We start from the raw sequence: 15,883 nt of genomic DNA, 5'->3' as shown, positions 1-15,883 counted from the left end.
TTAAAGTATTTTATAGTTGTGTCAGCTCTAAGCGACATCTCTGCCATTCTTCCCCAAAACCTTACAAAGAGGAAAAAGGAAAAAACAAAAAACAACAAAAAAAAACTTGCTTCCTAACAGTCATAGTGAAACCTAACGAGACAGTCCACAATGTGACTCTAAAAGCGCAACTGCAGCTCACATCAAGGACATATAGGGATCAAACTTTTTGCCTTATATATAATTTACTCCCTGTGTCCTTTAGAGCCTTGTGAAGAAAGCAGTATTAATCCAGGAGACCAACTGAAAAAAAAGGGTACATCGTGGGTTAGCAGCCGGAACTAACCAAGTTAAGAACCAGTTATACCTTGGGGCATAAAAGGGCTATCTTGAATTTCTGTTTGTTTGAGTACAGTGCCCTATGCCTGGGCCCAAGTTCATTTTCAGATCTTAGGCCTCGGTACAGCAAAGCAGAGATTCGGAAAGAATATGAAGGTGAAAAACAGCTGAGAGTAGGGTGTGGTGGTGAATGCCTATAGTTCTAGCACTTGTGAGATGAAAGCTAGATGACAGGGATTAGTTGAAAGCTAACCGGACCTACAACAGTGAGTTTGAGGCCAGCCTGGGATGCATGAAAACTCAAACACCAAAACAAGAAAGAAAATTAAGGAGAATGGGGTCCTTTTGAGGACATAAGTTCTGAGTCCTTATTTAGGTTACACTGTTAAGCAGCATTATTACCGATGCCTAAGACCTTAAACTACTTTCTCTCTTTAAACCTTAGTTTTCTCATCCGTAGACTAGAAGGGCAACACTTGAATTGAGACACTTTCACTACCCTATCAAACCTTCTTTGGAATCTCAGATGATGGCTCAGTCACGGGTTACCTTCTTTCCCTCTCCGGGCTGTCCCTAACGTCCAGACTAAAGAGAATGGTTTAACCGTGCCGCACCGAGCAACAGAAGCTGGAGAGGCAGCCACAGCACACCACACTCAGGTGGCTGGGCAGCTCGGTGGGGCGGGGTGAGGCCAGAGGGCGGGACTTACCCGGAGGAGCTTGCGAGCCTCCTGGCTCACATTCCCGGGGGTACCTGGCCCCGGGGCTCGGCAAGGATGCTGATCGGTGCACTCGCGCTCCCCGCTGTAGGCGAGAGGCGGCTCCAGTCGTGACAGCGGTAAAAAGAAAGTGGAGGCGACAGCTCGCGCACGCATCCCGGGGGCTGGAGGAGCCCCGGCCCCGCGGCCCCGCCCGGCGACACACGGTGCGGAGTCGCCACGGCCCCTCTTGCTCCCCCCTCTTCGAGTTGCGTTGCGGGGTCTTGAAGGGCGAGTGGAGGTCCGCAGGTTCGCGCACAGGCTCGGCCAACGCCTGCCGAGGGCCCCGGGGGTCCAGCCCCGGGAAGCCCGAGGAAGATTGCAAGGACTCAAGAGTCTACGCGGCACCGGCGGCTGCTGGCAGGGGCGACAGCACACCACCGATCGCCAGGGAGACCCGTCCCGGCGGCCCTCGCGGCGCACCGGAAGCAGCCGGCGCGCGTGATTGCGTACGACCCTCGCGCAAGCGCAACCGACCGGTCCTCTGTTGGAACCGGTTGGAGGCTTGGGGGCTGGACGGGGGGCGGGGTATTGGGGGGCGTCCGCTAAGGCAGACGGACTGCTTCCGGCCGAACTTCCCGGAGCCGGAAGCTGGGGCTGCGGTTGGGAGACCAGGAGGCCACCCTTGCCGGTGCCGGGCTGAGGGACGATCAGGTAACAGGGGCGGAGCTATGCGGAGCTCTCGGCTTCACCTTTCAGATCTTTCTCTTTCAGGTTGAGGCTGATACTTGGTGCTGCACCGAGCTTCCCTCCCACTCCCGTGAGCACTAACAACAGCGACTTTCTGGAATGTAGAACTCTGGGAACGTAGGACTGGATTGGATCTTAACATCATAGATTGTGCCACATTTAAACAAATTCCTGCAAGACTGCTTGCAAATGCAGTGCCAGTCTTTCCCATTCCCGCCACCTTCTCGAGCTACCTGACCTCATGCAGTGTTCCTCTGTGATCTGTACGTCAACACGGCAGGTTGATCCTTTTGCACAGCTAAGTCTGGTCAGGGGGTCTTGTCTTCGGGCCCGGGAGTGTAGAGCAGTGGTAGAGAGCTTCCCTATCATGTGCTTAGCCTTGGGTTCAATCCCCAGGACAATTTCCCCCCTAAATGTAATGGTTTGACCAAGACAAAAGACACTCACTTGTCTTCATCTTCCCGTGTCTTCTCTCAGTACCAGTAGTTTTCAAAACAAGACATGATTCGTGTATAAACCGATAACACCATTCCATGATGCCGTTAAGGGGAAGGTTTTTATTGTAGATTTGAGAGAGAACAGCCAGAGACGTCTGGAAGAGTCCAGAGCAGAGAAAGAAGAAGACTTGAACACGGCCAACAGATTAGACCTAGATGGGGAAAAAAAAAAAGTATCAGGTCCAAAGGAAGCTAGTGATAAGAGAAACAACTTTTGGTAGAGGGGAACTGGCTTCACAAATTCTGAGCAATGCTGGCTTTTATCTAACCTCCAGAAATCCTCCTATAGTCCAGATTAAGCCCATTTCTGGATATTTGGACTGCATTTTTGAATTTTGGAAACTAGAGTTTCCTTTGGACTTAACAATTTGGAGCATTATGTTTGTTCTGCTATGAGGAAGCTGTATTAATCATAGAAAGTGCTTCATATAGTATATCTTCAGTAATTGGTTCGATCTCAGTAAATAACATCAGCATTCACTGAACTGTTCGATACTCAAATCTGAGTATTGAATACTCAGAAATCTGAGGGTTACCCTTTACTCCTTCACTTCCCCCCCCCCCCAGCCCACAAAACCAGCCCCAGCTGAATATTTCCCACCATTTTCTCTAATCCAACTTTCCATATCTGATCTGGATTGTTACCCTGCTGCCATTTTGTGCTGATGACTGAGCTCAGGGCCTTGTACGTGTTCCCTGCTACAGAGCTACACTCCCAATTTTAGGATTCCTATGTTTTCTCTGGCACCAGTTCTTTAAACAGTCATTTTGTGTGTAACCAAGCTTTTAAGGTTGAATTCTGGTGTTTCTGGATAGCCAGTAGAGCTTGGTGTGCAATGACAGACTCCCTTTTCTTAGCAGCGGTTTCTCTCCACCTAATCTGGGTACTACAGATCTTCTAAGGAGAGTCACATAGCCCTCAGAAAAAGATCACAAGCCCGACCCTTTCTTGATAGGCAAGCACCTGGGAATTCCTGGCGATAGCTACCTATGCTCATAAGATGCCTTGATGTCTTGACTTTCCAAATGACCTTTGACTTTACTTGGAGCTTTTCCCGCACCCATAGGATAATTAAGTTCTGTTTGTCCCCTCTTATGATAGGACTGTTTTTGGTACACGTAGATTAAGTATCCCTGGCACCCCTGACCCCAGCAAATCAAACACATTCACCCTCGGAAACCCTCCCACTGCCCAAGCTTTATATTGCCTTTGATTTCACACAAAAAATGCACAAGCTCTCTCACTTCAAGACTGTCTGAAATTCATTTATTCTGGGTAAGAGTCGCTGCTGGACACCCAAAGATGACTATGGCTGCCAAACAAGCAGCTGTCTACCCACCACTTCAAGCTTCTGGACCGCCAGGAGCTTGACTGCTGGTTAGCCTGTCGTGTGCTACTGGCTGCAGGCCTGCCTTGGGTCTCACAGGACCTGCCTTCTGGCCCGTTTTGGGCCTCTGCTGTGCACAGCAGCTTAACTAAGGGGCTGTAACATTTTAGTATTGCCATGGGCTTTAGAATGCCTGGACTTCCACTGCCACTGGCAATCTCATTTTAAAAGAGCTAACTAACTGTAACACTCCATGGAAAACTCTTTGCACACCTTGGCCTAGTGCTTAGGCCTCTCCCTAAAGTACTCTAGCTGTTCCTAAGGTCTTATACCTTTGATTCCACTGTCTGTCTGGAAACTGTGTTCCAGGTCTCTGCCAAATGGAGAAATTAGTCTCCAAATCTTATAGGGTCAATTTGGAGTACATCAGAAATAAATACTGAATAAACAAATAAATTCTAAACTGTTTTGCGGATGGTGTTTTGTCAGACGATACTTAGTAGAAAAGGCATTTGTTTTAAATCTCCAAAGCTCTAGATTGAGCACTTAACCACAACTTCTCCAAATACCTTATCCGTGGCTGCACTGCCTTTCTCTAATGCCCTCCTTGGAGATCTCAGCGATTACCCACAACCCCACTGTTTCTATAATGAAGATTGAACCCTGGGCCTTGAACATGCTGGACAAGAACTCTACCACTGAGCTACATCCCCAGCCTTTAAAATGTTTATTTGAGATAGAGTCGCACTAATTTGCTGAGGTTGACAGCCAACTGATTTTGCTCCTTCCCAGTAGCTGGATTACAGGCTTATACCACCATGCCAGTCAGATTTTTTTTTCTCCTATTCTTTACAATCATCTTTACTTTCTTCGTAGCAATTACTACACTCTGTAACTGCCTTATTTATCTGTTTACCTACTGTTTCCCTCCATTTTATCTTCCTCAGGGGGAGTATAACTCAACTCTGTTGTTCATCACCGTGTCCTTACTGCTCGGCACCTGTAAATGTTCATTAAGTGAATGAGTGACACCCAAAATAGCCTGCCACAGTAAAAAAATCTTTTTAAGATAGATCATGAGAGAATTTGAAGTTCTCATTTTGGTGGACTTTTGAGCAGGACAATGGCATGCCAGGTATATCAGTGATCTGAGTTAATAAATCTTTGTGGCCCTCAACTAGCCTCTTCCTCTGGCCTTTTTCTGTATCTACAAAACCAGGTGTATAGCTCCTTGAATGTATATAGTGTGTTACTATTTGCAAGCCTCTGCAACCTCCTTCAGTCTGTTGTCATAGCAAGCAGTGTAAACAAACATTACTAGTCCCAGGCTTGGAATATAAATAAATTTCTTTCAAGATTCTTTCTGTTTTAAATGTTCTGAGTTTGCTGGTAGTCTGATATGGACAAAAAGCCAGTGTCATGGATCCTGTCTTCTTTTGATTTCCCCTAGAAACTTTAACATTCTAAAGCCTTGTTTAGAGTTCTGCTTGGTATTCCACTTGTTTCGCCACAAGTGTGGAGGGAGGAACAGACACAACCCTCTTAGTTGTGGCACAGCTCTCATCCTCTAGAAATGGTAAAGAAAAGGAACAAGAAACTTCAGCACTTTAGCCTAGAGGAGAAAATGAAAATTATGGAAGGCATAGGCAACATTACTTCCCTGTCTACTTTCTTAATCAATTGTGCCAATTTTTTTTTAAGTGTAAGAGGCATTTGTGGGACCCCAGAGGAAAAGGATGATGAATACTCTCTGTGGTGGCACCAATAGCCTCTTCGCATGGTTTCAGGAAATCCACACCAAAAACATTCTCATCCCTCACTCTGTTAATCAGACATTCAACTTGGTCAACATGCTAGACTGTGGCAATTTTCAAGCAAGTGTAGGCTGACTAAACAGATTTCTAGATCTCTGTGGAACTGCTTTGAAAGCATTCTGCAGAAATGCACCTGACAGTTAGTGGATAGATAAGGTTAATGAGTGACATGATTGCTAACTATAGTCCAGAAGACATCTTTATTGCTGATAAGGCAGGAATTGGCTTTTTTCCTAGTTGCTTTCCCTGCATACACTTCTCCTGAAACAGGCTGTGCTGGTTGATTTTAGTCAACTTGATGCAAATCTCGATACCTGAGAAGAGGAACTCTTTAATTGAGAAAATGCCTCCATAAGATTGGCCCTGTAGGCAAGTCTGTAGGGGCTTGATTAATAATTGTTGTGGGAGGGCATAGACCATGGTGGGTAGTGCCAACCCTGGGCAGGTGGTCCTGAGGTGTAAAAGCCAGTAAGCAGCACTCCATCATGGCCTCTTTATCAGTTCCTACTTTGAATTTCTGTCTTGAGTTCCTACCTTGACTTCTTTGGGTGATGGACTGACTACAAGCTGCAAGATGAAATAAACCCTTGCCTCCCCAAGTTGATTTTGGTTATTGTGTTTATTACAGCAGTAAAAACACTAACCTAGACAGGGACCATTGTAAAGAGGGCAAGAAAGCCTTTTGTTGCAATTCTTCCAGAACAGAAACCATGAATCCATTGATTGTTAAGTCAGCCGATCACAGTGTCAAAGAATGCCTATCCCACCTGTGATTACTGAGCCAGCCACTGGCATGGATGACGCGGGACCTGATTAATGAGTGGTTGATGCAAGTAGAGACCAGGATGAAGCAGGCAAATGGAGTCCTGCTCACTGACAACTGCTGTGCTCACAAGACATGTCCATACTTGGAAAGGATTCAAGGCAGACACCTGACCTCAGACTGTACTGCTGTCTTACAGCCAGTGGATCTTTACATAACTCACACCCTAGAAATGGTCAGCAGCAGAAGAACAAGACGATTTGGACATCAAGCAAGCCACTGATATGATTGTTACACATTGTGGTGAATGAAGGAGTCCACAGTGGTGAAATGTGGGTAGCTGGCAGGCATCATACCCCTGAAATTGACTGACACCAAGGCCACACCTAGTCCAACAAAGCCACACATACTAATAGTGCCATACCCTATGGGACTATTGGGGCCATTTTCATTTAAACCACCACATTCCACTCCCTGTCCCCCATAGTCATGTAGTTATATCGTGATGCAAAATGCATCTAGTCCAACTTCAAGAGTCCCCATAGTCTATCACGGTATCAGCACTGTTTAAGAGTCCAAAGTTGAGAGTCTCTTCTGAGATTCATGCAATATCTTACTTATAAACTCCTGTAAAATCACAATCAAAAAGCAGATCACATACTTCCAACATATAATGGCACAGGGTATGTATAACTGTTCCAAAGTGGGGGAAAGGGAGCATAGTAAGGAAATGCTGGAACAAAGCAAGACTGAAAACCATCTAGGCAAACTCTGAATTCTACATCTCTATGTCTGATGTCAAAGCACCCTTCAGATCTCCAACCCCTTTTGGCTTTGTTGACTGTGCACACTACTTTCTCTTGGGCTGTTTCTACTTTCTATTAACAGCCCACCTCAACAGGTATCACATGAGTCTGGCATATCCAGCATCTTGGGGTCTCCAAGGCAATCCAGGCTTCACCTTCAAAGTTTCACAAAATGGCCTCTTTGGGCCTCCATACAGGGATACCTCTGTCCCATGCCTGGCCTCAGTGGCTTTCTTTAGTCTCAGAGGGAGCTTTCATAACCCCTTTCTTGTATCCCTGATACAAGGATACAAAGTCTGCTTGCTGGGGCTGGAACATGGCTCCCTTCTTCAAATATATTTTCACCAGCTTTCTGTTTCTGATGGTTTCCTTCACTACCAAAGGCTGGCTGTCCTGGGGCTCTCTCTATAGACCACGCTAGCCTTGAACTCTGAAATACGCTTGCCTCTGCCTCCAGAGCGCTGAGATTAAAGGTGTGCAGCAGCATACCCCTGGCCCTGGTTTTTCTTTAATTCCTTTCATAAGCTCAGCTGGGCGGGGTCTTGTTCTGAGGTCACTATTTCCTTTATTCCATTGAGGACCAGGCTTTTCTTTAATCTGTTTATCTCCTTGAACACAGGATTTAGCTCTTTTACACTCCCTAGTGCCCCTTTTCTCATTAAGCTATACATTTTGTATTTTTCCTTGCTCAGTTTGCTCCTTTTCATTATAGATCTGCATAATGTGGCCACTCATACCCAAGCAACACAGCCAATAGTAGGCTGTTTGAAAATGTCCTCTGCCAAAGCTGTCAATCCATAACTTCAATTTTGCCTCAGCCAGATTTTTTGGACAAGGGCAGAAAGCAGCCCCATTCTCCACCAAAATATCTTCACTAAAGTATCTTTGGCCACATACTAATACTATCTTCTGAAACCTCTTGATCCAGGACCCCACAGTTCAAATCACCTTCAGCACCTTTGTCTTCCATGCTCCCACTAGGTTGGCTTATTGAGCTTCCCTTAAAGTGTCCAATTACACTTACGTAGTCCAACGTGTTCCATATTCCTCCAAACACAAGCATGGTCCAGCCTATTCTGGAAATATCCTGGCCCCTGGTACTAACTTCTGTCTCAGGGTTTTATTTCTATGAAGAGTCAGCATGACCATGCAACTCTTATAAAGAAAAACATTCATTGGGTCTGGCTTACAGTTCAGAGGTTTAGTCCATTATCATCATGGTGGGAAGCATGGTGGCACACAGGGAGACATGGTGCTAGAGAGGTAGCTGAGAGTTCTATATCTGCATTGGCAGGCAGCAGGAAGAGAGAATCACATTGAGCCCGCTTGAGCTTCTGACACCTCAAAGACCACCCCCTGTGAAACACTTCTTCAACAAGGCCCTACCTCCAATAATGCCACTCCCTATGAGTCTGTGAAGGCCATTTTCATCCAGACTACAATAGACCTGACACAGACAGCTGAAATTACTGTTAAAATATCTGGCACGCATGGGGTTAGAAAGATGGTTCTGTGAAGAGCATTGACTGCTCTTGTAGAAGACCCAGGTTCAATTCCTATCACTGACTTGATGGCTCAAACTGTAACTCCAGTTCCAGGAGATCTGGGGCACCAAACACACGGTACACAGACACACATGCAGGCAAAATACTCCTGCATAATAATAAAAAGGTCTCAAAAAATCTTTTGAAAAAACATTTTGGCGCTTAGCAGCTACTGCCACATGTGTCCCAAGTGAAGTAAGACTTCCAGGTCTTTGTCACTGAAGGTGATCTCATCATTTTCCTGGAAGCGAATGACACAGAGATGATCAGGGAATGGTGTGTGCATACTGGTAAAGCTAGAAGAGAAAATGAGGTTTCCCTATTAGAGCAGCCAAAACCCACCACAAATGCCATCTCAACTGATGAGTTCCCAGACCCTGGTTTTGGAGTGTCTTAAGGTTTCTATTGCTGTGAAGAGACACCATGACCACAGCAACTTTTACAAGAAAAACATTTCCCTGGGGCTGGCTTACAGGGTCAGATATTTAGTCCACTATCATCATGGCAGGACATGGTGGTATACAGGCAGAAATGATGCTAGAGAAGGAGCTGAGAGTTCTATATCTTGATCCACAGGCAACAAAAAGGGACTGTGTGCCACAGTGGGCTTATCTTGAGCATAGGAGACCTGAAAGCTGGCCCCAACAGTGACACACTTCCTCCAGCAAGGCCACACCTTATAATGGTGCCACTAGTATGGGTCAAGCAGCCAAACATGAGGCGATGGGGTTCACACCTTTTCTAACCACCAAAGACAGCTAAATGATATAGATGAATATTTAGAAAGAATGACCCAGAGTCTCGGTGATATCAACATTACAGATTTCTTCCTAAAAAAAAATAAATAAATAAAAAAAATAAAAAATAAAAAAATATATAGGAATATATATATAGGAATATATATATGAAAGGGTGGGATAGTGCTTGCTTCACATGCATGAAGCCCTGGTTCCATCCCCAGCACCTGCAATCTGGGCATGGTAATATAGGAGATGGAACCAGCACCCAGGTCACATGTGGCTATAAAGTGAGTGAGTTCTGCAGGCCAGCCTGGGCTACATGAGACCCTATATCTAGAAAAGCAGGAATTAACGGTGTCTTTTACTTTTAAATAGAGTACTTGACAAGAAACTTTCTTTAGTTAATGTTTGAATGAGATGTACCCCATTTTCTCAGGCATTTGAAAACTTGGTCCCCAGTTGGTGGTACAGTTTGGGGAGGCTTTGGTGGCCTTGCTGGAGGAAGTACATTACTAGGGGCAGGCTCTGAGCTTTCCAGTGTGCTCCTTCGGCTTCCTGCCCAATGTAAGCTTTCAGCTTCCAGATCCAGTGGCCATGCAGCCACTCTGGCCTTAAGATGTAGCACTTGAGGCATGTTAGAGAGCTAAGTAGAGTACAAAGTACTTATGTATGGTGTGGGAGGAAGAATATATCAGAGGATCCTACTAACCAGGACCACAGGGGAGAAGGAGTATCAACCCAGCCTGCCTCTTGCTTTCCAGGCAGGGTAAGAGTGGATTCCTTTTAGAGTGTTGACCATGCTATGACTGGTTTCTGCCTGCTGCTTTCTCAATGCCTGTACATTATCCAGTCTGTCACATAAAATGAAGGTGAGGACATATTACATTTGCCCCTCAGTAAACTTGCTTCATAAGTCCCTTCTCTCTGTGAATATCCTTCATAGAAAGGACATTTAAATTTATAATCATTTAGTTTTCCCATACAGAGAAAGTATTCTGAATATCTTTTATAGTCTTAGTATCTATTACTAATAAATTAGAGAAATATCAAGCTCATTTGTAGAGAGCACATATGGTACCTATTAAAATGTTAATATAGTTTTTTGTTTGTTTTTTCAAGACAGGGTTTCTCTGTGTAACCCTGACTGTCCTAGAACTCACTTTGTAGACCAGGCTAGCCTCAAACTCACAGAGATCTGCTTGGCTCTGCGCCCCCCAAGTGCACCACCACCATCCAGCTAGCATAGTTTTACAAAAAGATTTATTCCTTAAAATTTTATTAATGTGTTTATGTTTGTGCCTGCCTGAGGAGGCCAGAGGGCACTGGATTCCCTAGAGCTAGAGTTATAGGTGCTTATGAACTGCCTGACCTGGGTGCTGGGAACCAAATGTGGGCGTTTTAGAAGAGCAACAAGTACTCTTGAGCCATATCCTCAGCCCTTGTAGTGTAGTTTAAATTTATTTAACTTATTCATTGGTGTGTGTGCCTAGAAGTCAGGGGACAATTTCTGGGACTCAGTTCCCCCCTCCCACCTGTGGGTTGCAGGGGGTGAAACTCAGGTTCCATCAGGCATAAGCAGCAAGTGCTTTATCCTTGAGTTACCTCACTGGCTCTGCTTGTTTTCATTTTTTAATTTTATACATTTATTTATTGTGTGTATCTGAGTACATACATACCATGGCACAGGTGTGGAGGTCAGAGTCAGTTATCTCCTTTCACCATTCCTGTTTCAACAATCCAACTCACGTCATCAGGTTTGATGGCAAATACCTTTACCCACCATCTTGATGGAACAGCTTGATGTAGTGGTTTTTGTTGTTATTTTTTGCCAGTCTGCCGTCTGGGTAATTTTGTGGATTTTTTTTTTGAGACATACAGCAATTATTCTTCTTTCTGCAGTTTGTTAATTGAAACAGATGCACAAAGCAGATTTATTATAAAATTGCTTCCACATTTAATAAAACAAGTTAACAAAAATACAGTAGATGTTTAGTGTTTTTTTTTTTTTTTAACAAGCCAGTATGAAATTTTGGAGTAATAGTACTGAATATTTTGATTTTTGAGACAGGTTCTCGTTCTGTAGTTCATACTAGCCTTGACTATGCCATTTCCCTGCCTCAGCTTTCTGAGATTAGAGATGTGTATGCTAAAGACTGTCTCATATTTTAGGTTCTGAACACTTTGTGGGCAGAAATGTCTCCCAGCTAGCTCCTGTGTCCGGATCTGGCCAGTCAAATGCTTTCCTCGTCCTGCGCCTGGATTATTCCAGAGTCGTTCCTCCACCCACCCTTCTCCAGCAGTCGTTACTGCTTACTCTGCTGGTTCTTTGGGATCTTGCCATTTCCCCTGACCAAGTTTCTATGTTGCTCTCAAATGTCTATAAGAATACAAAATCAGAGCTGAGTCAGGGTGGCACAATCCTAGCACTTGGGAGGCAGAGGCAGGTGGACCTCTGTGAATTTGAGGCCAGAGACAAGCCTGGTCTACATAGCAAGTTCCAGGATGTTACACAAGAAACCCTGTGTCAAAACAAACAAACAAACAAAAATAAGGTCATTCCTTTGAGCTTTTGTACCCTGTAAAGCTGCCTTGAATCTCCATTGCCAACTTGGTTGCTCACCATCACAGCAGTGGTGATGTTTCTTGAACTGGCCCGTGTCATCTCCACCCATAAACACTTCCACTCACCTGTCTTTGCCTCCATGTTTGCTACCAAGCTAGACTCTTCCCACTCTTTAAGACAGCGGTTCTCAACCTTCCTAATGCTTCAACCCTTTAATACAGTTCCTCATGTTGTGCTCACACCCAACCATAACATTTTCATTGCTTCTTTATAACTCTAATTTTGCTATTATTATGAACCATAATGTAAATCTCTGATATGTAAGATATCTGATATGCGACTCCTGTGGACAGTCTTTCAACCCCCGAAGGGGTCATGACCCACAGATTGAGAACTGCTGCTTTCAGAAATAGGTGGAGTCCTTTTACTTCCAGGCTTTCTTGAAGTTTCTGTCACCAGACGGCCCCGTCATCCTGGCCCTTTGTTTTCCCGGTGCTCTGTAACCCTTTTAAAAAATGATTTATTCTTATTTTATGTCCATTGGTGTTTTGCCTGCATTGCATGTGTGCCTGTGTGAGGATGTCAGATCCCCTGGAACTGAAGTTACAGACAGATGTGAGCTGCCATTGGATGCTGGGAATTGAACCTAGGTCCTCTAGAGGAGCAGCCAGTGCTCCTAACTGCTGAGCCATCTCCAGCCCCCACTCCATAACACCTTAGAGTTGCAGCTCCATGAGAACAACCAGCCAGTTTTTAATGATGCCTTGCCTAGGAGGGAGGGGACATAGTTAGAGCTGTGCTCAATTGAAACGAGTTGGCCAAGTATTCTGTATCATGGCTTCCAATCCAAATCAAACCCTATTGTTTGATAATGTGTTCTAATGTAGAGCATTAAACTTGTGTCTTTTCACTAAAATCACCACAGGACACCTATTTATTCAGACAGGACTTTAGTAAGAAAAGCTTCATCTAAGAGCCCTGAACACTAAGGTGGCTCAGTGGGTAATGACATTTGCTATGCAATCCTGAAAGCCTGAGCTCAACCAATCCCAGAACCCACAGGGGAAGGAGAACCATGCCCAAGTGTTGCCTTCTGATCTCCACACATGCATGCATGCACACAGTGGGGTTCAGTGTTCTAGGAATTTTCTTCGCTGAGCTCTTTCATCCAAAGGGAAGAACATTAAGATTTATTAATTGCCTATTGATGTCTAGTACTGTTTGTTACCGTTTAATCTTTCTAGAAAGTCAATGCTAAAGTACAATTTCCAGTTACAGGGCTGTTATGCTATTGTTATACTTAATAGTGTCATTGCATATTACTGCCACCAGAGGACGAAGGTGGGCTTCATAAAGGAGAAAGCTTGATGTACCCATCCAGTTGCTCTGACACAAGAGAGATGTCAGGAAAAGGTAAGCAAATAGACACAGAATAGACTCCGTTCAAATGACTAAATGAAATTAACTGTGCCTGAGACTATCTAACCTACATCATTACATATCTCTTCATTAAATACTTTTTCATTAATACATATCATTAAATACTTTTTCAATCTATGGCTATTACTGGCACAGTAATTGCCTCAAGGTATGTTCCAGAAAAGAATTGAAGGAATTACCACCAAACTTATTCATGCTTGCAATAATAATTTATTTTATCATATGATATCAATACTGTTTACTTTCTGTACTGCCACCCTCAAGAAGCTCAGATATTAGGAGGAATATATGAGAAGCATCATTTTGCTCACTATGCACAGACTATATAGGAGCACAGGAGTTGGAGCCTAAAGGACCCACTGATTAAGAGAAAAGGACATTTATGGAAAATATTGCTAAGATCAAAGGACAGTTGAGACAGGCAGGGGAGGAGGACAGGAAGTCTGTAGAAGAGGTTGAGAGGCCCTTACTCAAGGTAGAACTGGGAAAGGGCCTAGGGAGTATGCTGTTTCATCTGGGCACATGTAAGGCGAGTAGTTGGTGTGTTAGGCAAAGAATGTATGATAGAACAAAGGATAGAGGTGTAAGCAAGGGCAGAGCTAGTTTTCTTTTTTTTCCCTCTCCCTTACGGGGAGATTATTTTTGGGTTTTGCTTTTGAGACAGGATCTTGCTGTGTAACCCAGGCTAACTTCAAGCTAGCACTCCTACTTCACCATGCCAAATGCTGGGGTGACAGGCATGTGCCACCACACCCAGTTAAAGACATAGTTTTTGAGGTCCTGTCAGAACTCTAATTTTGAGCTTATCCTGAAAACACCAAGGAACTACAGAGAAGTTGTAATTTTTTAAGTTAATTAATTCCTAACTAGAGTTGAGCATTGTTGGCTCAACTCTAATCCAAACACTTAGGAATCTGGGAATTTACTGTTATAATGAGGCTACAATCCTTTATAAAAGTGTATAAGATTTCTTTTCAGCTGTGTGTGTGTGTGTGTGTGTGTGTGTGTGTGTGTCTGTGTGTACATGAGTGCACATGTCCAAGTCTAGAAGAGGACATTGGATTTCTTGGTGCTGGAGTCACAGACAGTTGTGAGCTGTGGGTGCTGAGAACCAAACTCAGGTCTTCTGCTCTTAAGCTGAGCCACCTCTCCACCCTCAAGAGAAATCTTTTTAGTACACCACTAGCAGGGAAAGTAGGGTGGCTGAAGCTATAGATGTAACCAACTGGAAAGAGCTTATAGTGTTTAAGACAAGAGGATTCATAAGCCAATGTTTGTTGGGACATGGTCTCATGATATAGTAACCTAGCTGGCCTTGAACTTGCATTCTTCCTGCTTCAGCCTCCTAAGTGCTGGGATCACAAAGCATGCATCACTGTGCCTGACTTGAACCCACCCTACAATTGTGTATGTACCTGAACTTTCTATTAGACCTGGCAATAGACAACTTAAGTAATGGTTCTAAATGGAGAGGGCAAGAACACAAGCACTAAAAGACATACCGGGTAGCAGAGCCCTCTAAGGTGGCTGCATGAGACAACAAAGAATGACAGTGCTCCCCACGAGGTCCAGGAGGCTTGGTGTGGGTGCAGACACCGTGTACAGACTGGTTAGAACAGTTCACTTCTTTACTCTGCTGAATGTGAATGAGGTTGGGGACAATACCCACATGGCCGCAAAAAGACTAGAACTTAACCTTAGCCTTATGCCCACACACAGTCCTTTGAGAAGGTATAAGAACACCTCCTGGGAGAGGCTGCAGAATAGGTACAGAAAGTGGTAGTACCTTCGAGCTAGACCTAACAGTGCATGCCTGTAATGCTGGCACTCAGGAGGCTGAGACCAGAGAATCAGCAGTCTGGACGACATGGCAAGACCCTGTGTCAAGCAAACAAACAAACATCAAAATGTCTAAATGTGTTCCCATTAGGAGTTTCACTAAGTTCTGTCATCCTAAGGTATTTTTGTCTCTTTTCTGATGTGCAGCTTAAAGCCTCTCTTGCTCTAACCATGCAGATTTGAACTTTCTGATTCTGATATTACAGGAGTCATGCATAGTGAGAGCCGAGAGATCTTAAAGAAATCTAATAACCTTCCTGTTAGAGAAACTGAGTCCCCAAAGGAAAAGCATTGAGCTGTTTATTATTAGATACTTGTGTACAGTTGGAAAAACTGAGTGACTCATTCTCCAAATATAATGAGATACTATTTATCTGTTGAGACAACCTTGATCTTCCTATCTCCCTGCCCCTGCCTCTACCTCTTGAGTGCTGGGGAAGCAGGCCTGCACTGCCACATCCACTAAGATAGCACTTTCAAATTTACTGGTAAGTGGGGCTGGAGAGATTGCTTTATGGTTGAAAGCACTGGCTGCTCTTCCAGAGGACCAGGGTTCAAATCCCAGCACCTACATGGTGACTCACAACTGTCTGTAAATCCAGCACCAGGTGATCTGATACCCTCTTCTGGCTTCTCTGGACACTTACATGCACATGGTGCACAGACATGTATACAGGTGAAACATTCCAAGACATAAAAATCAAAAAAATTTTAATCAAGTTCACCAATATCTAAATGTTTTAGTCAGAACACCCAGCATGAAAATAATTTAGACACAGTAATA

General features: G+C 44.3%; 1 protein-coding gene across 2 annotated transcripts in view; it reads right to left on the bottom strand.

Moving 5' to 3' along the window:
• Positions 1–1,500, bottom strand: part of Hmgxb3 (HMG-box containing 3) — a 44,863-nt gene extending 43,363 nt beyond the window's left edge. The window contains exon 1 of one of the 2 annotated variants that reach the window (XM_021633679.2): positions 1,028–1,500. The gene's annotated coding sequence lies outside the window, so the exon portion shown is untranslated. The remainder of the gene's footprint in view (positions 1–1,027) is intronic. The other variant, XM_021633678.2, reaches the window with a different exon arrangement.
• Positions 1,501–15,883: the final 14,383 nt, after the last annotated feature.

The sequence above is a fragment of the Meriones unguiculatus genome, chromosome 2, assembly GCF_030254825.1.
Source record: "Meriones unguiculatus strain TT.TT164.6M chromosome 2, Bangor_MerUng_6.1, whole genome shotgun sequence".
NCBI classification, from domain to species: domain Eukaryota; kingdom Metazoa; phylum Chordata; class Mammalia; order Rodentia; family Muridae; genus Meriones; species Meriones unguiculatus.
This window is presented reverse-complemented; position numbering and strand designations above follow the sequence as displayed.